Source organism: Neovison vison, chromosome 2, assembly GCF_020171115.1.
Source record: "Neovison vison isolate M4711 chromosome 2, ASM_NN_V1, whole genome shotgun sequence".
Lineage (NCBI taxonomy): Eukaryota > Metazoa > Chordata > Mammalia > Carnivora > Mustelidae > Neogale > Neogale vison.
Window position 1 is genome coordinate 196,502,671 of NC_058092.1, and position 22,902 is coordinate 196,525,572.

Consider the following 22,902-nt stretch of genomic DNA (forward strand, 5'->3'; position numbering starts at 1 on the left):
GCTGGGGTTACCAGAACTAGAATATCAGAGAAGCCTCCAGGCAGAGCTGGGGCAGAAGCTTTGGGGCAGTTCCCATCTGGCCAGTGATGACACTTGCAAAGCTCTGGGAAGAGCTGAGACAGAGCTGGGCTCAGACAGGGGTGTAGGGACCGGGCGGAGAGGGAATGCTGTGGTTTACTGCATGACCCTGCAGAGAGGACCAGCTTCTCTGGAGTCTGGAACCATCTGCGGCTGTCTAGGGGGAAGGGCGGTGGGGAGTCAACACTGATAAAATCGGCAAGTACACAGGGAACAAGAGGGAATAAGACTGCTTTCTTCAGCTTTTGGGTTTCCTTCCAGTGTCTCCTACTGACAGACCCTACAGGGAAGCCAGCCTGCAAAGAAGGAATTTTGTTTTCAGGGTTCTAGTGCCAGCGTCACAGAGCAAAGTATCAGACAGTGTGGATTTGAATCCGTGAAGACCTAGCTTGTGACTCTTACTCCTTCCATGTCTTTAGATTTCAGAGAGAAACTCAGAGCTTAGTAGTTGGCTTGTTTCCTCAACCTGCTTCCATTCCTTCTTAATGCAGTCTTTTTGGTCTCATGCTTTCTATATCAGGTAAAATCACAGGACTCTAGCTTCTCCTTGAACTCCAGACTTGTCTATATCTACGTGCATGTTTGACGACTTTAATTGAATGCCCCCAATGCAATTGCAAACCCAATGCAGGCAACAAGGAATTCTTACAGCTCCAGACTTGGTTCCCTCCAGCCTTCCCCTTCTCAGTATCACCACCACCCATCAGTCATTCAAACAAGAAATCCAGGTATCATTCTGGGTTTCTGCCTCCACGTCGTCCCTTTCTCCACACCCAGCCCAACAAAATTCTTGAAATTAACCTCCAACATGTACTCAGACTCTTCACCTCCCCCCAGCAAACATGGGCTCAGCTGTGACGCAAATTGCTCTGTACCTGGACCATGGCAGTAGCTTTCCAGGAGCTCTTCCTCCTTGGGTTTTTCATCCCTTTCAACTCACTCCTCACACAGGAGCCTCAGTGTGCTTTAAAAATGATAAATGATAGCATGTTACTCTCTCATGTAAAATCTGTTGGATTTCCATTAACAGGACCAAAAAGATCACTAAGAGCCCATGTGATTTGAACTCCACTTCTCTGTTCTTTCTGAGTCCTGTTCTCCTTTTGGCTTGCTGTGTTCTCTCCCCACTGGCCTGATATGCTCTCTCTGCCAGTGGCCCATGCATGGCTGACCGTGACCATCCATCAGATGTTAGCATAAGCATCACTTCTATGCAGAGGTCTTTCCTTATATCTGTGTCAAGTAGCCACCTTGCCTTCTAGTTACTGTCTATTGTGATATCCTGTTTATAGCCTTATACTTGCATTTGAAGTATGTCATGCAAGTAATACTTGCAAATGCAAGCAATACTTGCATTTGAAATGCTTTTGACTAGTTCAATAGCTAAATTCTGACTTCTGTTTGGGAGGGGACTGTGTCTTTCAACCACTGTATCTTGATGGTGTATAACACTGTCCAGCATGTAGCAAGTGTTCAATAAATTTATTTATTAAATTATTTTATTATTAATTATTTTATTAAAAATAATATCTTTTATTCAAACTATGAGAAGAGTCCAGCTTTCAACCATGCCCATGCTCCTTGTTCAGGGTGACCTTGGTAAAACGTTGACCAAGATGAGCTGGAGATCTCATGATAATATGGCAACATGTTCAATTTTTTCAAGGTGAAAGTGGCATAAAGTCTCTCTTATGTCTAGAAAGTGGCTTAGAAAGATTTGTTCTGTAATTAGTGCATCCAAGGACATCAACCTCCTACCCAACTGTTTGTAGCTTCCAACTCCTGCTGGCCACCCTCTAGCCAGACCTGCTGATGAGAACCAGCTCACCAAAGCCAGGATGCCCCCCTGCCTCTGGACAGAGTTCATGGTCTCCATTTGATTAAGAGGCCACACTGACCTTGCTGCTGATGGTCTCCTTGATACTGATGATTTACATTCCTGCACAATGACGGCCTACCACATGGTTCAGCAGAAAAACCCTGGGTCCAACCAATTCAGGTTTAATTCCAGTTTTCCCTCCTCACTTACTTGGCATCTCTGAGTTCCAGTTTCTTCGTTTGTAGTGTGCCAGTAGTAATATTTATGTCAAGTTTGTGAAGATTAAAAGAAATAAAATGTGCAAAGTATCTAAAAAAATACCTGGCACAAAATAGGAATTGCTAGGAATTATGTAAAACTATTCTCTCAGTGTTTGGAGTCTAGGACTACTCTGTGAGTCCTGGCTTACGTCTTTTGCTTCTCTTTGTATTCACGGCAAAGGAGCAGCTGTCCTTTCCTGGGCTAACGAGCTTATCTTTGCTCCCCATGATCCTCTCTTGGTCCACATCTACCCTGCTCTTGACCAGGAAGGCTGCATTGGCTGCACCATGACCCCTGGTCCTTGAGCTGGGCCTACATGGAGCACTAGCAAGAGTGAGGGGAGACTCATATTTCCCAGCTCCCTCCTTGCATGGCAGGACCTGCCTCTAGGCACAAGGCTCAGCCTCACCACTGGGCCTTCAGCATGGTGTACTCTCTGTCTCTGGGTTGCTGTGCCTGTTCCTTCCCCTTGGTCCTACAGACCTAAAGGGAGTACCTCTACTAACTCAAGATTCTGTTTCCCTCAGTCATTCCCTACATGCTGCACACACCCTTGTCAGTAGACCCTTTATTAAGCACTGTGCAGATTTTTCTGACTTGGGCAGGACACATATTTCTGCCAGAATAGGGCAGATAACATCACTCTTAATAGCCAATAGTGTTGTTTCAGACCTAAGTCCACGTTCTGTCTGGTCCAAACATGCGTGAGCATGTGTATACCCATGAGTCATGTGCCGGCTTTGGCCATTTCCCCCTTGAGAGAACCACTGAGTTCTCAATTCCATGGAGTTCTTCACTCCAGCTAAGTTCATGTGGTCCACTGTGGCCACCAGCCAACCCAAGTGAGGTCTGGATGCTTTCTGCTGCCACTCCCATGGAGGGCTGTGACCATGCTCTCTAGTTTCATCTCTAGTTTGCTGTTTGACATAAGACCTAATCTGAGCAGGTTTTTTCAGCTTCTTTAGTCTGGGGATAATGTTGATGCTGTGGGCCTCTGATTTTTTGAATAATAAGATGTCAGACCCTTCCTCAGCTGAGACACTTTCCTGGCTCTATCTACTTTCTTTTTCTGTGCTCCTCTGCCAGGATGGGGAACAAATATATTGTTCACTCTGGCTGCTGCCAGGGTAACCAGGGGTTGAAAGGCACTGGGGCTCTCCAGCAGCAGTAGAGAATGAATGGCAAAGACGTTGGCATGGTAGGACTCAGTCTGGCCTTCTTGAATAGATGGTGGTATCTGATAAGGCCAGATATTTGGTAGTAAGATACATGAGATGGTATTGTTTAATAAATCCTGCATCCACCCAGAGATGGCTCTAATGCTTAAGCTAAAAGTATTATTCATAGTTACTTATAGATCCTAAATTGCTGATTTTGTTTAACATCTAAAAAAAATATTGAAGAGGTTTTTAAAGTATATATGGTTTTATCATTCCTAAGATGAATTTCTTATTTGGAAAATGGAGTAAATGGAGAACATCTACATGGCTTGACCCTATTTCTTGCTGTCCCCAACTCTGTTCTTTTCTCCTTAAACTCCATTGGCTACAGCTACATACAATTTTTGCCCTTTTCCCAGATTTACCATAGCATGTATGGAAGGAATTTTTTGAGGTTAATACTTTTTTTAAAGCCCTGTCTTTGATAGGAATACAACACTAATAAATCAGAAAACTGGGACCATTTGATGTGGTCTTTAAGGATAATTTGGAGAAATAAGAATCGACTTAGGCCATGGTTAGTTGCATTATGAATGGTGACCCGGTGGTATCCAAAGGCTATTCATTAAATAATTGACACCAATATGGAGGGAAACCTCTGAGAAACTGGCCCACCATTTTTCTTTCTTTCCTGTCTTGTTCAAGACTAACGCAAAAGTGAATAAATGTCTAATAGGACTATTTATAAATATTACCTATGACATATAACTACAAGGGATAGAAAATATTGGGTGACAAAAATAGGATCTAGATATTCTCAATTGACAGACAAAATGGACTGAAACTTGCAAGAAGAAATACTTCCAAGATATCAGTTGCAGACATACAAACTCATAGACACACGCGCGTGCGTGCGTACACACACACACTCCCCAACTTCTAACAGGGAGGCGGGATCTGATGGGAATTTCCCCTTACTACAAAGTGAAGAAAGTGGTTTTGAAAAAGTCCCATTCAAGTTGGCCTCAGGATGTAATTGCTTGGTAAAGATAAGAAGACTCTATACTGCCTCCTCACTCTTACCCTGGGTTTTGACAAAAGTTGAAAACATCATAATCGTCACCATCAATTTTCTGCAAGGAGGCTGACTCCATGTGGTCCAAGAGTCAAAAATTATTTCCTCCTCCTTATATCTTTCTATATGAGGGGCCATAAACTCAAATGACTTCAGGGTCTAGGCAGGCAATATGCTGAGGGCTGTCAGGGGGTGGGGGAACTAGGAAGTGGAGTGAGCTGAAAATTTGTGATCCTGGTCTTAGTCTGAAAACTATTGCTCATTTCTAGTTGTAACTGTCTTTGAATATAGGCACATGATTATCAGATTGTCTCTTCTTTTACTTTATGTTAAATCTTTTGATTATCAAATATTAACAATATATTCAAATCTTTTTTCTCTTTATTATAAACCATATATAACAAAAAATGTACCATTTTAGCTATTTTCAAGTGTATAGTGACATTAAGTATATTTCCATTGTTGTGCAACTGTCACCACCATGCATTTCCAGAACTTCTTCATTCTCAACTGAAACTCTACCCATTGGCAAAAAATCCTTAATTCCTCCTCCTCTGTAGCCCCTTCTCCCCTCTCCTGTAGTGCCTGACAACCAGGATTCTACTTTTTGTGTCTATGAATTTGATTGCTCTAGGAAATGCATGTAAGTGGAATCATACAGTATTTTCCTTTTAATGTCTGACTTACTCCACTACGTATAGGGTCTAATCATGCTGTAGCATCCAGCAGCATTTAATTCCTTTTTTTTTCCTTGTTTTTTTTTTTTTTTTTTTTACTTTCTTACATGCTTGTGTGTGTGTGTGTTTTAGAAGTTACAAAAGGAACTGAAATATAAAGTTAGACCAACTTCCCAATCTACTCCCTTCAATGATTAGATGTGTATCCCTCCAGACCTGTATACTTACATAATTTTTAAAAAGCAGAGGACGAAACAATTCTGTTCATATTGTGAAGCTTGCTTTTTTTTTTTTTTAAACGCAACAGCACGTGATGGCCACCTACTCATATGTGAACCTGGAGATACAACTCACCCCTTTTCATGGCAGTGTAAAAAATGTTATTTGTGGTAAAATACACATAACAAAATTTACTATCTACCATTTTTAAGTGTATGGTTCAGTTGTGTTAAATATATTGACATTCTTATATAAGCAATCTCTAAAACTTTTTCATCTTGCAAAACTAAAATGCTGTACCCATTAAATAACAATTTCTGTTTTCCCTTTACCACTAACCCCTGCCAACCTTCTTGTTTCTATGAGTATGTCTACTCTATATTTCTCTAGATTTCTGTAAGTGGACTCTCATATAAGTGTGACTGGCTTCTCTTGCTTAGTATAATATCCTCAAAGTTCACCCAAATTGTAGCATATGTTAGAATTTCCTCCCTTTTAAAGGCTGAGTAATATTGCACTGAGTACTATTGCATTGTGTGAACACACAATGAACACACATTGTGTGTTCTTTCATCCATCAATAGATATTTAGGTTGTTTCCACCCTTTGGCCACTGTGAATAATGCTTCTATGAACATTGGTGTAGAACTATGCATTCAAGTCCCCACTTTATTCTCTTAAGGATATACCCTGAAGTGGAATTACTGCATTGTTGGATAGCTTTATTTAGTTTTTTAAAGAATTGCCATATTGTTTTCCACAGTGGCCCCACCATTTTACATTCCCACAAGTGGTGCATAAGGGTTCCAGTTTATCTACATCCTCACTAACATTTGGTATTTTCTGTTTTTTGTTTGTTTTGTTTTGTTTTTTGACAATAGTCATCATATGGGTGTATATGTGTGTGAGTATGTGTGTGAAATGTTATATATTTGTGTTTTGATTTGCAAATCAAACCTAATCAAAATCCCAATGATTAGTGATATTGACTGCTTCCTGTACTTATTCACCATCTTTAGATCTTCGGTGAAATGGCTATCCCTTCCTTCGTTTTTTTAATTTAATTATTTGTCATTAGTTGTTGAGTTGTAGGACTTCTTGACATATTCCAGATATCAATTCCTTATCACGTGTAGGACTGTAAATATTTCCTCCTGTCCCATGGGTTGCCTTTTCAACTGTTGATAGTGTTTCTGGATGCACAATAGTTTTTAATTTTGATGAAGTCCAATTAACCTCCTTTTATCCCTTGAGCTTTTGGCATCATATGTGAGAAATTAGTGCCCAGCGCAATGCAATGAACCTCTATTTCTATATCTTTCTTTGAAGAGTTTTATAGTTTTGACTCTTATGCTTAGGTCTTAGATTTTTGAGTTGACATATGGTATAAGGTATGGGTCTGACTTCATTCCTCTGCATGTGAATATGCAGTTTTTTCATCACCATTTGTTGAAAAGACTGTTGTTCTTTTCCCTTTATTTATTTTTTTTTTTTCCTGAGGGCTCCACACATGTTTTTTTTATTTTTATTTTTATTTTTTTTGTCTTTTTTTTTCCAATTTATTTATTTTCAGAAAAACAGTATTCATTATTTTTTCACCACACCCAGTGCTCCATGCAAGCCGTGCCCTCCACAAAACCCACCACCTGGTACCCCAACCTCCCACCCCCCCGCCACTTCAAACCCCTCAGATTGTTTTTCAGAGTCCATAGTCTCTCATGGTTCATCTCCCCTTCCAATTTACCCAAAAGCACATACCCTCCCCAATGTCCATAACCCTACCCCCCTTCTCCCAACCCCCCTCCCCCCAGCAACCCACAGTTTGTTTCGTGAGATTAAGAGTCACTTATGGTTTGTCTCCCTCCCTATCCCATCTTGTTTCATGGATTCTTCTCCTACCCACTTAAGCCCCCATGTTGCATCACCACTCCCTCATATCAGGGAGATCATATGATAGTTGTCTTTCTCCGCTTGACTTATTTCGCTAAGCATGATACGCTCTAGTTCCATCCATGTTGTTGCAAATGGCAAGATTTCGTTTCTTTTGATGGCTGCATAGTATTCCATTGTGTATATATACCACATCTTCTTGATCCATTCATCTGTTGATGGACATCTAGGTTCTTTCCATAGTTTGGCTATTGTGGACATTGCTGCTATAAACATTCGGGTGCACGTGCCCCTTTGGATCACTACGTTTGTATCTTTAGGGTAAATTCCCAGTAGTGCAATTGCTGGGTCATAGGGCAGTTCTATTTTCAACATTTTGAGGAACCTCCATGCTGTTTTCCAGAGTGGTTGCACCAGCTTGCATTCCCACCAACAGTGTAGGAGGGTTCCCCTTTCTCCGCATCCTCGCCAGCATCTGTGATTTCCTGACTTGTTGATTTTAGCCATTCTGACTGGTGTGAGGTGATATCTCATTGTGGTTTTGATTTGTATTTCCCTGATGCCGAGTGATATGGAGCACTTTTTCATGTGTCTGTTGGCCATCTGGATGTCTTCTTTGCAGAAGTGTCTGTTCATGTCCTCTGCCCATTTCTTGATTGGATTATTTGTTCTTTGGGTGTTGAGTTTGTTAAGTTCTTTATAGATTTTGGACACTAGTCCTTTATCTGATATGTCGTTTGCAAATATCTTCTCCCATTCTGTCAGTTGTCTTTTGGTTTTGTTAACTGTTTCCTTTGCTGTGCAAAAGCTTTTGATTTTGATGAAATCCCAAAAGTTCATTTTTGCCCTTGCTTCCCTTGCCTTTGGCGATGTTCCTAGGAAGATGTTGCTGCGGCTGAGGTCGAAGAGGTTGCTGCCTGTGTTCTCCTCAAGGATTTTGATGGATTCCTTTCTCACATTGAGGTCCTTAATCCATTTTGAATCTATTTTTGTGTGTGGTGTAAGGAAATGGTCCAATTTCATTTTTCTGCACGTGGCTGTCCAATTTTCCCAACACCATTTATTGAAGAGGCTGTCTTTTTTCCATTGGACATTCTTTCCTGCTTTGTCGAAGATTAGTTGACCATAGAGTTGAGGGTCTATTTCTGGGCTCTCTATTCTGTTCCATTGGTCTATGTGTCTGTTTTTGTGCCAGTACCATGCTGTCTTGATGATGACAGCTTTGTAATAAAGCTTGAAGTCCGGAATTGTGATGCCACCAACTTTGGCTTTGTTTTTCAATATCCCTTTGGCTATTCGAGGTCTTTTCTGGTTCCATATAAATTTTAAAATTATTTGTTCCATTTCTTTGAAAAAGATGGATGGTACTTTGATAGGAATTGCATTAAATGTGTAGATAGCTTTAGGTAGCATAGACATTTTCACAATATTTATTCTTCCAATCCAGGAGCATGGAACATTTTTCCATTTCTTTGTGTCTTCCTCAATTTCTTTCATGAGTACTTTATAGTTTTCTGAGTATAGATTCTTAGCCTCTTTGGTTAGGTTTATTCCTAGGTATCTTATGGTTTGGGGTGCAATTGTAAATGGGATTGACTCCTTAATTTCTCTTTCTTCTGTCTTGTTGTTGGTGTAGAGAAGTGCAACTGATTTCTGTGCATTGATCTTATATCCTGACACTTTACTGAATTCCTGTATAAGTTCTAGCAGTTTTGGAGTGGAGTCTTTTGGGTTTTCCACATAGAGTATCATATCATCTGCGAAGAGTGATAATTTGACTTCTTCTTTGCCGATTTGGATGCCTTTAATTTCCTTTTGTTGTCTGATTGCTGAGGCTAGGACTTCTAGTACTATGTTGAATAGCAGTGGTGATAATGGACATCCCTGCCGTGTTCCTGACCTTAGTGGAAAAGCTTTCAGTTTTTCTCCATTGAGAATGATATTTGCAGTGGGTTTTTCATAGATGGCTTTGATGATATTGAGGTATGTGCCCTCTATCCCTACACTTTGAAGGGTTTTGATCAGGAAGGGATGCTGTACTTTGTCAAATGCTTTTTCAGCATCTATTGAGAGTATCATATGGTTCTTGTTCTTTCTTTTATTGATGTGTTGTATCACATTGACTGATTTGCGGATGTTGAACCAACCTTGCAGCCCTGGGATAAATCCCACTTGGTCGTGGTGAATAATCCTTTTAATGTACTGTTGAATCCTATTGGCTAGTACTTTGGTGAGAATTTTTGCATCTGTGTTCATCAAGGATATTGGTCTATAGCTCTCTTTTTTGATGGGATCCTTGTCTGGTTTTGGGATCAAGGTGATGCTGGCCTCATAAAATGAGTTTGGGAGTTTTCCTTCCATTTCTATTTTTTGGAACAGTTTCAGGAGAATAGGAATTAGTTCTTCTTTAAATGTTTGGTAGAATTCCCCCGGGAAGCCATCTGGCCCTGGGCTTTTGTTTGTTTGGAGATTTTTAATGACTGTTTCAATCTCCTTACTGGTTATGGGTCTGTTCAGGCTTTCTATTTCTTCCTGGTTCAATTTTGGTAGTTTATATGTTTCTAGGAATGCATCCATTTCTTCCAGATTGTCAAATTTGTTGGCGTAGAGTTGCTCATAGTATGTTCTTATAATAGTTTGTATTTCTTTGGTGTTAGTTGTGATCTCTCCTCTTTCATTCATGATTTTATTTATTTGGGTCCTTTCTCTTTTCTTTTTGATAAGTCTGGCCAAGGGCTTATCAATTTTATTAATTCTTTCAAAGAACCAGCTCCTAGTTTGGTTGATTTTTTCTATTGTTTTTTTGGTTTCTATTTCATTGATTTCTGCTCTGATCTTTATGATTTCTCTTCTCCTGCTGGGCTTAGGGTTTCTTTCTTGTTCTTTCTCCAGCTCCTTTAGGTGTAGGGTTAGGTTGTGTACCTGAGACCTTTCTTGTTTCTTGAGAAAAGCTTGTACTGCTATATATTTTCCTCTTAGGACTGCCTTTGTTGTGTCCCACAGATTTTGAACCGTTGTATTTTCATTATCATTTGTTTCCATGATTTTTTTCAATTCTTCTTTAATTTCCCGGTTGACCCATTCATTCTTTAGAAGGATGCTGTTTAGTCTCCATGTATTTGGGTTCTTTCCAAACTTCCTCTTGTGGTTGAGTTCTAGCTTCAGAGCATTGTGGTCTGAAAATATGCAGGGAATGATCCCAATCTTTTGATACCGGTTGAGTCCTGATTTAGGACCGAGGATGTGATCTATTCTGGAGAATGTTCCATGTGCACTAGAGAAGAATGTGTATTCTGTTGCTTTGGGATGAAATGTTCTGAATATATCTGTGATGTCCATCTCATCCAGTGTATCATTTAAGGCCTTTATTTCCCTGTTGATCTTTTGCTTGGATGATCTGTCCATTTCAGTGAGGGGAGTGTTAAAGTCCCCTACTATTATTGTATTATTGTTGATGTGTTTCTTTGATTTTGTTATTAATTGGTTTATATAGTTGGCTGCGCCCACGTTGGGGGCATAGATATTTAAAATTGTTAGATCTTCTTGTTGGACAGACCCTTTGAGTATGATATAGTGTCCTTCCTCATCTCTTATTATAGTCTTTGGCTTAAAATCTAATTGATCTGATATAAGGATTGCCACTCCTGCTTTTTTCTGATGTCCATTAGCATGGTAAATTCTTTTCCACCCCCTCACTTTAAGTCTGGAGGTGTCTTTGGGTTTAAAATGAGTTTCTTGGAGGCAACATATAGATGGGTTTTGTTTTTTTATCCATTCTGATACCCTGTGTCTTTTGATTGGGGCATTTAGCCCATTAACATTCAGGGTAACTATTGAGAGATATGATTTTAGTGCCATTGTATTGCCTGTAAGGTGACTGTTACTGTATATTGTCTCTGTTCCTTTCTGATCTACCACTTGTAGGCTCTCTCTTTGCTTAGAGGACCCCTTTCAGTATTTCCTGTAGAGCTGGTTTGGTGTTTGCAAATTCTTTCAGTTTTTGTTTGTCCTGGAAGCTTTTAATCTCTCCTTCTATTTTCAGTGATAGCCTAGCTGGATATAGTATTCTTGGCTGCATGTTTTTCTCGTTTAGTGCTCTGAAAATGTCATGCCAGCTCTTTCTGGCCTGCCAGGTCTCTGTGGATAAGTCAGCTGCCAATCGAATACTTTTACCATTGTATGTTACAGACTTCTTTTCCCGGGCTGCTTTCAGGATTTTCTCTTTGTCACTAAGGCTTGTAAATTTTACTATTAGGTGACGGGGTGTGGGCCTATTCTTATTGATTTTGAGGGGCGTTCTCTGAACCTCCTGAATTTTGATGCTCGTTCCCTTTGCCATATTGTGGAAATTCTCCCCAATAATTCTCTCCAGTATACCTTCTGCTCCCCTCTCTCTTTCTTCTTCTTCTGGAATCCCAATTATTCTAATGTTGTTTCGTCTTATGGTGTCACTTATCTCTCGAATTCTCCCCTCGTGGTCCAGTAGCTGTTTGTCCCTCTTTTGCTCAGTTTCTTTATTCTCTGTCATTTGGTCTTCTATATTGCTAATTCTTTCTTCTGCCTCATTTATCCTAGCAGTGAGAGCCTCCATTTTTGATTGAACTTCATTAATAGCTTTTTTGATTTCAACTTGGTTAGATTTTAGTTCTTTTATTTCTCCAGAAAGGGCTTTTATATCTCTGGAGAGGGTTTCTCTAATATCTTCCATGCCTTTTTCAAGCCCGGCTATAACCTTGAGAATTGTCATTTTGAACTCTAGATCTGACATATTACCAATGTCTGTATTGATTAGGTCCCTAGCCTTCGGTACTGCCTCTTGTTCTTTTTTTTGTTGTGAATTTTTCCGCCTTGTCATTTTGTCCAGCTAAGAGTATATGAAGGAGCAAGTAAAATACTAAAAGGGTGGCAACAATCCCAGGAAAATATGCTTTAACCAAATCAGAAGAGATCCCAAGTCATGCGGGGGGATTTCTCCCCCCCTCACGATTGGGTGAGGGATCTCCTCTGATTGGGATCTCCTTTGATTGGGATCTCCCAATCTCTTCTGATTGGGATCTCCCAATCTCTTCTGATTGGGATCTCTTCTGATTTGGGGATAAAAAGAGGTTCAAAAAGAAAGAAAGAAAAAAAAAGAAAAAAAGAATTAAGAAAAAGAGATTGAATTAAAAATTCAATCAAGAATTTAAAAAAGAATTAAGAAAAAAAAGGATTGAAGAGATTAGGATCTCTTCTGATTTGGGGATAAAAAGAGGTTCAAAAAGAATGAAAGAAAAAATAAGAATTAAAAAAAAGAAAATGAATAAAGAAAAGTATAAAAAAGCAAAATATATATATTAGATAATCTAGTTAAAAAACGTTAAAAAAGAAAAGGGTAAAATTATAAAAAATTTTAGCAGAAGAAGAGAAAATAGATGAAAAAGAAAAAAAAAATAAACTGCAAGAGTAAAAAATCACAGGCAGAAAGCCATGAGTTCCGTGGTTTGTTTTCTCCTCCTCTGGAATTCTGCTGCTCTCTCCTTGGTATTGAAACCGCACTCCTTGGTAGGTGAACTTGGTCTTGCCTGGATTTCTTGTTGATCTTCTGGGGGAGGGGCCTGGTGTAGTGATTCTCAAGTGTCTTTGCCCCAGGCGGAATTACACCGCCCTTACCAGGGTCCGGGCTGAGTGATCCGCTCGGCTTTGCTTTCAGGAGCTTTTGTTCCCTGAGCACTTTCCGTAGAGTTCCGGAGGACGGGAATACAAATGGCGGCCTCCTGGTCTCCGGCCCGGAGGAGCCGAGAGCCCAGGGCCCCGCTCCCCTGTGCGCCCTCAGCGAACTGCTCCTGGTAACTCGCGTCTGCCTAACCTCCGGCCGCGCTCCGAGCTCACCGAGCCTGCGACCGGTTCAAGGCAACTCCAAGCTGCGAGCTTACTGTCGGCTCTGTCTCTGCAGCCGGCTTTCCCGTTCCAATATCCGCAAGCTCTGCGACACTCAGACACCCCCGATCCTTCTGTGACCCCGCGGGACCTGAGGTCACGCCGACCCCGCGTGGGCTTCACCCCGGTTTAGCCTCCGGAGCGATGTCCCTCAGCGGAACAGACTTTTAAAAGTCCTGATTTTGTGCTCCGTTGCTCCGCCGCTTGCCGGGAGCCGGCCCCTCCCCCCGGGGTCTATCTTCCCGTCGCTTTGGATTCACTTCTCCGCCAGTCCTACCTTTCAGAAAGTGGTTGTTTTTCTGTTTCTAGAATTGCTGTTCTTCTTCTCTTCGATCTGCCGATGGATTTGCAGGTGTTTGCAATCTTTAGATAAGCTCTCTAGATGATCTCCTGCTAGCTGAAGTAGTCTCAGCCTGCTACTTCTCCGCCATCTTGACTCCTCCTCCGTTCTTTTCCCTTTAAATGGTCTTGGCACTCTTGTTTAAAATCACTTGACAATATATATTGTGCATATATATATTATATATAATATTTATAATATATACTATATATGTAGCTATATTAAAATTTATACTATATGTTATACTAAGCAAAATTATATATATAATATATATAATACAGACATATATACAGGATTATTTCTAAGTTCTCTTTCTTATTTCATCAGTGTACATGTCTGTCTTTGTGCCAATATCACAGTTTTGATCACTGTAGCTTGGTTGTAAGTTTTGAGATCAGAGTGCAAGAATTCCAACTTCACTCTTTTTCAAGATTGTTTGGCTATTTGGGGTTTAAAATGGATTCTTTATTTTAATTTAATTTATTTATTTTCAGAAAAACAGTATTCATTATTTTTTTACCACACCCAGTGCTCCATGCAATCCGTGCCCTCTATAATACCCACCACCTGGTACCCCAACCTCCCACACCCCTGCCACTTCAAACCCCTCAGAGTGTTTTTCAGAGTCCATAGTCTCTCATGATTCACCTCCCCTTCCAATTTACCCCAACTCCCTTCTCCTCTCTAACACGCCTTGTCTCCCATGATATTTGTTATGCTCCACAAATAAGTAAAACCATATGATAATTGACTCTCTCTGCTTGACTTATTTCACTCAGCATAATCTCTTCCAGTCCCGTCCATGTTGCTACAAAAGTTGGGTATTCATCTTTTCTGATGGAGGCATAATACTCCATAGTGTAGATGGACCACATCTTCCTTATCCATTCATCCACTGAAGGGCATCTTGGTTCTTTCCATAGTTTGGCAACCGTGGCCATTGCTGCTATGAACATTGGGGTACAGATGGCCCTTCTTTTCACGACATCTGTATCTTCGGGGTAAATACCCAGGAGTGCAATTGCAGGGCCATAGGGAAGCTCTATTTTTAATTTCTTGAGGAATCTCCACACAGTTCTCCAAAGAGGCTGCACCAACTTGAATTCCCACCAACAGTGTAAGAGGGTTCCCCTTTCTCCACATCCTCTCCAACACATGTTGTTTCCTGTTTTGTTAATTTTGGCCATTCTAACTGGTGTAAGGTGATATCTCAATGTGGTTTTAATTTGAATATCCCTGAGGGCTAATGATGATGAACATTTTTTCATGTGTCTGATAGCCATTTGTATGTCTTCATTGGAGAAGTGTCTGTTCATATCTTCTTCCCATTTTTTTGGTATGTTTGCCTGTTTCGTGTGTGTTGAGTTTGAGGAGTTCATTATAGATCCTCGATATCAACCTTTTGTCTGTACTGTCATTTGCAAATATCTTCTCCCATTCCGTGGGTTGCCTCTTTGTTTTCTTGACTGTTTCCTTTGCTGTGCAGAAGCTTTTGATTTTGGTGAAGTCCCAAAAGTTTATTTTCGCTTTTGTTTCCTTTGCCTTTGGAGACATATCTTGAAAAAGAAGTTGCTGTGGCTGATATCGAAGAGATTACTGCCTATGTTCTCCTCCAGGATTCTGATGGATTCCTGTCTCACATTGAGGTCTTTTATCCATTTTGAGTTTATCTTTGTGTACGGTGTAAGAGAATGGTCGAGTTTTATTCTTCTACATATAACTGTCCAATTTTCCCAGCACCATTTATTGAAGAGACTGTATTTTTTCCACTGTATATTTTTTCCTGTTTTGTCAAAGATTAATTGACTATAGAGTTGAGGGTCCATATCTGGGCTCTCTACTCTGTTCCACTGGCCTATGTGTCTGTTTTTATGCCAGTACCATGCTGTCTTGGCGATCACAGCTTTGTAATAAAGCTTGAAATCAGGTAATGTGATGCCCCCAGTTTTATTTTTGTTTTTCAACATTTCCCTAGCGATTCGGGGTCTCTTCTAATTCCATACAAATTTTAGGATTATTTGCTCCAGCTCTTTGAAGAATACCGGTGGAATTTTGATCGGAATGGCATTAAAAGTATATATTGCCAAGATGCCCTTCAACAGATGAATGGGTAAGGAAGATGTGGTCCATATACACTATGGAGTATTATGCCTCCATCAGAAAGGACGAATATCCAACTTTTGTAGCAACATGGACGGGACTGGAAGAGATTATGCTGAGTGAAATCAGTCAAGCAGAGAGAGTCAATTATCATATGGTTTCACTCATTTGTGGAGCATAACCAATAGCATGGAGGACAAGGGGCGTTAGAGAGTAGTAGGGAATTTGGGTAAATTGGAAGGGGAGGTGAACCATGAGAGACTATGGACTCTGAAAATCAGTCTGAGGGGTTTGAAGTGGCGGGGGGGTGGGAGGTTGGGGTACCAGGTGGTGGGTATTATAGAGGGCACAGCTTGCATGGAGCACTGGGTGTGGTGAAAAAATAATGAATACTGTTTTTCTGAAAATAAATAAATTGGGAAAAAAAGTATATATTGCTCTAGGCAGTATAGACATTCAGAAAGGAAGACTTCAAAGGTAACTCAATGTCAATAAAACTGTGTCTATCAATAATCACTCTCAATGTGAATGGCCTAAATGTGCCCATAAAACGGCACATAGTTGCAGATTGGATAAAACGACAGGACCCATCCATATGTTGTCTACAAGAGACCAATTTTGAACCTAAAGATACACGCAGACTGAAAGTGAAGGGGTGGAGAAGCATCTTTCATGCCAATGGGCCTCAAAAGAAGGCTGGGGTAGTTATTCTCATATCAGATAAATTAGACTTTAAACTAAAGACTGTAGTCAGAGATACAGAAGGACACTACATAATCCTTAAAGGGACTACCCACCAAGATGATCTAACAATTGTAAATATCTATGCTCGCAATATGGGAGCAGCCAATTACTTAAGAAAACTGTTAATCAAGATAAAGAGTCATATGGATATGAATACACTAATCGTAGGAGATCTTAACACGCCTCTCTCAGAAATAGACAAATCATCGAAGCAGAAAATCAATAAAGAAACAAGAGCATTGAATGACACATTGAACCAGATGGACCTCATAGATATATACAGAGCATTCCACCTAAAACAACAGAATACTCATTCTTCTCAAGTGCACCCGGAACCTTCTCCAGAATAGACCACATACTGGGATACAAATCAGGACTCAACTGACACCAAAAGACTGAGATTTTTCCCTGCATATTCTCAGATCACAATGCTTTGAAACTGGAGCTCAATCACAAGGAAAAGTTCCGAAGGAACTCAAACACCTGGAAGCTAAAAGCCACCTTGCTTAAGAATGCTTGGATCAACCAGGAGATCAAAGAAGAACTGAAACAATTCATGGAAACCAATGAGAATGAAGACACTTTGGTCCAAAACCTATGGGATACAGCAAAGGCGGTCCTAAGAGGGAAATACATAGCCATCCAAGCCTCCCTCAAAAAAATTGAAAAATCCAGAATACGCCAGCTGTCTCTACACCTTAAAGAACTGGAGAATCAACAACAAAGCAAAACAACTCCACACATAAGAAGGGAAATCATCAAGATTAGAGCTGAGATCAATGAGGTAGAAACCAGAGATACAGTAGAACGTATCAATGAAACTAGAAGCTGGTGTTTTGAAAGAATCAATAAGACCGATAAACCACTGGCCACACTAATCCAAAAGAAAAGAGAGAAAGCCCAAATTCATAAAATTATGAATGAAAAGGGAGATATCACAACAAATACCAAGGAAGTAGAAACAATCACCAGAAGTTATTATCAACAGTTATATGCCAATAAGCTTAGCAACCTAGATGAAATGGATGCATTCCTGGAAAACTATAAACTACCAAAATTGAGCCAGGAAGAAATCGACAACCTGAATAGACCGATATCTTATAATGAGATTGAAGCAGTGATCAAAAACCTCCCAAAAAACAAGAGCCCAGGACCTAACAGATTCCCTGGGGAATTCTACCAAACCTTCAAAGAAGAAATAACACCTATTCTCCTGAAGCTGTTTCAAAAAATTGAAGCAGAAGGAAAACTTCCAGACTCTTTCTATGAAGCCAGTATTACCCTGATCCCCAAACCAGGCAAAGACCCTACCAAAAAGGAGAATTTTAGACCTAAGCCGCTGCCTTCGGCTCAGGTCATGATCTCAGGGTCCTGGGATCGAGTCCCACATCGGGCTCTCTGCTCAGCAGGGAGCCTGCTTCCTCCTCTCTCTCTCTCTGCCTGCCTCTCTGCCTACTTGTGATCTCTCTCTGTCAAATAAATAAATAAAATCTTTAAAAAAAAAAGACATATATTTTAAAAAGGAGAATTTTAGACCAATATCACTGATGAATATGGATGCTAAGATTCTCAACAAGATCCTAGCACATTAACAGGATCCAACAGCACATTAAAAAGATTATCCACCATGATCAGGTGGGATTCATCCCTGGGCTACAAGGATGGTTCAACGTTCGCAAATCAATCAATGTGATACAACAAATTAATATGAGAAGAGAGAAGAACTACATGGTCTTCTCAATTGATGCAAAAAAAGCATTTGACAAAATCCAGCATCTGTTCCTGATTAAAACGCTTCAAAGTATAGGGATAGAGGGAACATTCCTGAACCTCATCAAATCTATCTATGAAAGACCCACAGCAAATATCATCCTCAATGGGAAAAAGCTTGCAGCCTTCCCGTTGAGATCAGGAACAAGACAAGGATGCCCACTTTCACCACTCTTGTTCAACATAGTATTAGAAGTCCTAGCAACAGCAATCAGACAACAAAGAGAAATAAAAGGTATCCAAATTGGCAATGAAAAAGTCAAACTCTCTCTCTTCGCAGATGACATGATTCTTTATATGGAAAACCCAAAAGACTCCACCCCCAAAGTACTAGAACTCATACAGCAATTCAGCAACATGGCAGGATACAAAGTCAATATACAGAAATCAGTGGCTTTCTTATACACTAACAATGAAAATACAGAAAGGGAAATTAGAGAATCGATTCCATTTACTATAGCACCAAGAACCATAAGATACCTGGGAATAAACCTAACCAAAGAGGTAAAGGATCTGTACTGGAGGAACTACAGAACACTCATGAAAGAAATTGAAGAAGACACAAAAAGATGGAAGACCATTCCATGCTCTTGGATCGGAAGATGGATTCTTTTAAGATGGATTCTTCTACTTCTGCAAAAAACATTGTCTGAATTTTGATAGGGATTGCATTGAATCTGTAGACCACTTAGATAGTATTCATAGCTCAACAGTATTATCATTTTTTAAAGCACTGGGAAGGCCAAATGAAACCCATCTGTGACAGTTAATGTCCTCTGTTCCTTAGCTACCCGGTGAAAGCAAATTTTAGAAGATAATTATATAAAAAGTGGTGATGGGGACATCCACGGTAACACTTTGTATCCTGGAAGGTGAAGAGCCCTGCAATTTGTTTCGATTATCTGAAAAATAGAAGAAATCTATGTAATAAACCTATAATAGACAAGAAGCTTTTGGCAAATGAGGACTAAAGTTGAACAAAGGTTGTATCCATTAGTCTGGCCCCTAAGTTGTAGTTCAGGGAGACAGACTTACCATCTCTTCAAGCAGAAAACAGGTCAAAGGCTGTCCGCATAGCTTATCTGTTGGTATTCTACAATCCTACACAGGGAGGTCAGAAAATGAAGAGTAGCCAGTTAAATAATTAATTTTCTAAAAGAGCAAATGTAAGAGAAGTGATAATCAAAGCCATAATGGAAAGTTTCCTGAAGCAAAGAAAAAAACAAAACAAAACAAAAAACTACAAGTAAAAGCATCACCAGTTCTCAAAAGAAGTCAGTGGGAAAAAACACCCATAAATAGAAACTCTGTGGAAAAAAACACATATAGGCACATTTTTAAAGGATAAAAAAAATCTGATTAGTATCTGGCCAAGAAATTACAGTAGGTTCCCACCCACAAATAAAGAAGGCTTAGGCTACCTTGATTCTCTTATACATCAATGAGAGCCAAATTATGAGCAATTTCTGCAAAGATTGAAGAAAGAAACATTTTCCCCAAGAATTTCAAACCAAACCAAGTACTCTGTCAAGAGGGAACATAGCAGAAAGACATTTTTAGATATGAAAGATTAATAAAAGTTTCCACATACATATAATTTCATAAAGTACTCATGAGGACTCACTCCATCCAACTAAAAGATGAAACAAAATGGATAGCTAAAAACGGAGAAGTCATAAAATTAAGGTCCTGGAGAAATATCTGGCTTGCACCCAAACCAGCTGGCTACCAACATGACCCATCACGAGCTGCTGGGGATGAGCTGCTGGGGACTTATGAACTGAGGGAGATCGGCTCATGACCTCAGTGGAACTCCTGGAATTCTCCAGTGCAGCAGTGACAGGCAGCTCTGTGCAGTGCTTATTTGAGAGACTTGGGTTCATGCTTCCATGACTGAAGAATAAGTTAGAGAGTGATCTAGCTCAAAGCTGACTAAAATTGATCTTGATTTTCTTACTTGTGTCATAAGACTATTACTTATATCCAAGTGTTTAAAAAGAGTAGAGAAAAACAGTGCCTCGTGGAGCCCCTCTCACATAATATGCTAAATGAGGTTGAATGTTAATCAAATTGAGAACTTTAAATAAACATTTTTATAGTGTTAAATGTTGACAACAGGCGGCTCTTCAAGTACAGAATGTGAGAGAGCTTTCTTGTCAGCCCTTCCTGGGAAAGAATGTGAGGCTGATCGCAGCTCATTACAGGTTAGCAATTTGAAGGGGCTGCTTATGCACTGATTTGATCTCAAGCAGCAAAATGGGATAAAGGATGTAGAAATGGAGAGGAGATGTTCTCATTTTATCCTGACCTGATAAGTTCACACATGAACAGAGGATTTTGGAGCTGGAAGTGGGGCTAGTAGCGAAGTGATGATGCACAGTTTCCTAAACCATGGGTTCTGGGGTCGGGTGGGTCTGGGGAGTGTATGTGTGGCTGAGTCTCCCAGTGCAGGACAGTGAACAGTCATTTCTAATTTGAAGAATGGAGAGATGCAAGGATTGAGCAATAGGGGGCCAGCCCATGAAGTACTGGTATAGTTTCAAATGGAAGACTTGATCATGGTGGAAAAAATATTAAAGAGAAAAGGCTTGTCTTTAAACATCCATATCATTATACATTTCTGATGGCCTATTTATTCTGTAGAGCAAGAATGCCATCTCCCCAAGGGATGTATGTATCAAGCCCTTCATGCCAATTGAGACAGGCCTGGATCAGGCCCAGGGAAAGGCTGGCAAGAATCTGATCTTGAGTATTTACTCACATCTCCAGGGCTGTCAAAACTCCTATGATAGTTTTGGCCTGGTCAATGAAAGAACAACATTTGATTTTGAGACATGGACCTTGAACTGCAACAGACCAAAGTGAAGAAATTTCTAATTCAATGGTGTGTTGGTTAAACCCTCCCTAGGTCATCTGTGGCTACTCCAGTGGAAGCTTGGTCTGTCTCTACTAGGCAGTTGGCATGTTCAGATTATTCCAATAGACTATAATTCTTGCCTAAGAGATGAGGCAAGGAACTCTGGGTGAGAAAACCTTTTTCCCCTTCCAGTTTTTAAAGCCAAATGCAGATTATTCTTTGTGATCTGCTTTTGAGATTATCCACTCTCCTAACTCCTCCATGCATAATCAAAATTGGGAATATTCATAAGTAAGTATGAATTTGGTTTGAGTTGGGTATAACACTTGAATGAGTTGGCATGTTATATGTATGTGGAGGTTCAACAGGTATTGTTTGGGAAGAGGTACTCAATCAGAGCAAAATGAAATAATATGACTTGTGCTCTTACGAGATGCAAAGGGTCTTATGAAAACTAGGTCATTAATCAATATATTCTTAAAACAACCTATGGGTCGAGAGAGCGTGGGTAAGGACTAGTGAGGTTAAAAAGACAATTGACAGAATGGGAGAAGATATTTGCAAATGACATATCTGATAAAGGGCTAGTAGCCAAAATCTATAAAGAACTTATCAAACTGAATACCCAAAAAACAAATAATCCAATCAAGAAATGGGCAGAGGACATGAACAGACATTTCTGCAGAGAAGACATCCAGATGGCCAAAAGACACATGAAAAAGTGCTCCACATCACTCACCATCAGGGAAATACAAATCAAAAGCAGAATGAGATACCACCTCACACCAGTCAGAATGGCTAAAATTTAACAAGTCAGGAAATGACAGATGCTGGCAAGGATGCGGAGAAAGGGGAACCCCCCCTACACTTTCAGTGGAAATGCAAGTTGATGCAGCCACTCTGGAAAACAGTATGGAGGTTCCTCAAAAAGTTGAAAATAGAGCTAACCAATGACCCAGCAATCACTCTACTGGGTATTTACTCTAAAGATACAAATATAGTGATCTGAAGGGGCACGTGCACCCAGAAGTTTATAGCAGCAATGTCCACAATAGCCAAACTATGGGAAGAACCTAGATATCCATCAACAGATGAATGGATAAAGAAGTGGTATATATACACACATACATATATATATATATATATATATATACACACACACACACATACATATACACAATGGAATACTATGCAGCCATCAAAAGAAATGAAATCTTGCCATTTGCAATGACGTGGGTGGAACTAGAGAGTATTATGCTGAGTGAAATAAGTCAATCAGAGAAAGACAATTATCATGTGCTCTCCCTGATATGATGAAGTTGAGAGGCAAAGTGGGGGGTAAGGAGGTAGGGAAGGAAAAAATGAAACAAGTTGGGATCAGGAGGGAAACAAACCATAACAGACTCTTAATCTCACAAAACTGAGGGTTGCCAGGCTTAGGAGGTAGGGAGAGGGTGGTTGGGTTATGGACATTGGGGAGGGTGTGTGCTGTGGTGAGTGCTGTGAAGTGTGTAAGGCTTGATGATTCACAGACCTGTACCCCTGGGGCAAATAATAAATTATATGTTAATAAAAATTAAAAAAAAAAGAATTAGTGAGTTAAAATCTTATGTGCAGCTGTATGGCTTGAGTTTCCGCTATAGGCAATATATTTCAGGTTATCTAATTGTTTTATTAGCTGGGTGCTGTAGCTCAGGCCAAACTTTGGTCTAAAAGCTATTGCCTTCCTTTTTTTTTTTTTTTAAAGATTTTATTTATTTATTTATTTGAGAGAGAGAGACAGTGAGAGAGCATGAGCGAGGAGAAGGTCAGAGAGCGAAGCAGACTCCCCATGGAGCTGGGAGCCTGATGTGGGACTCGATCCGGGACTCCAGGATCACGCCCTGAGCCGGAGGCAGTCGTCCAACCAACTGCGCCACCCAGGCATCCCAGCTATTGCCTTCCTTAACCTTTCCCTTACTCCTCATGTTTCCTATCCTAGCCCCCCAACCCCTGA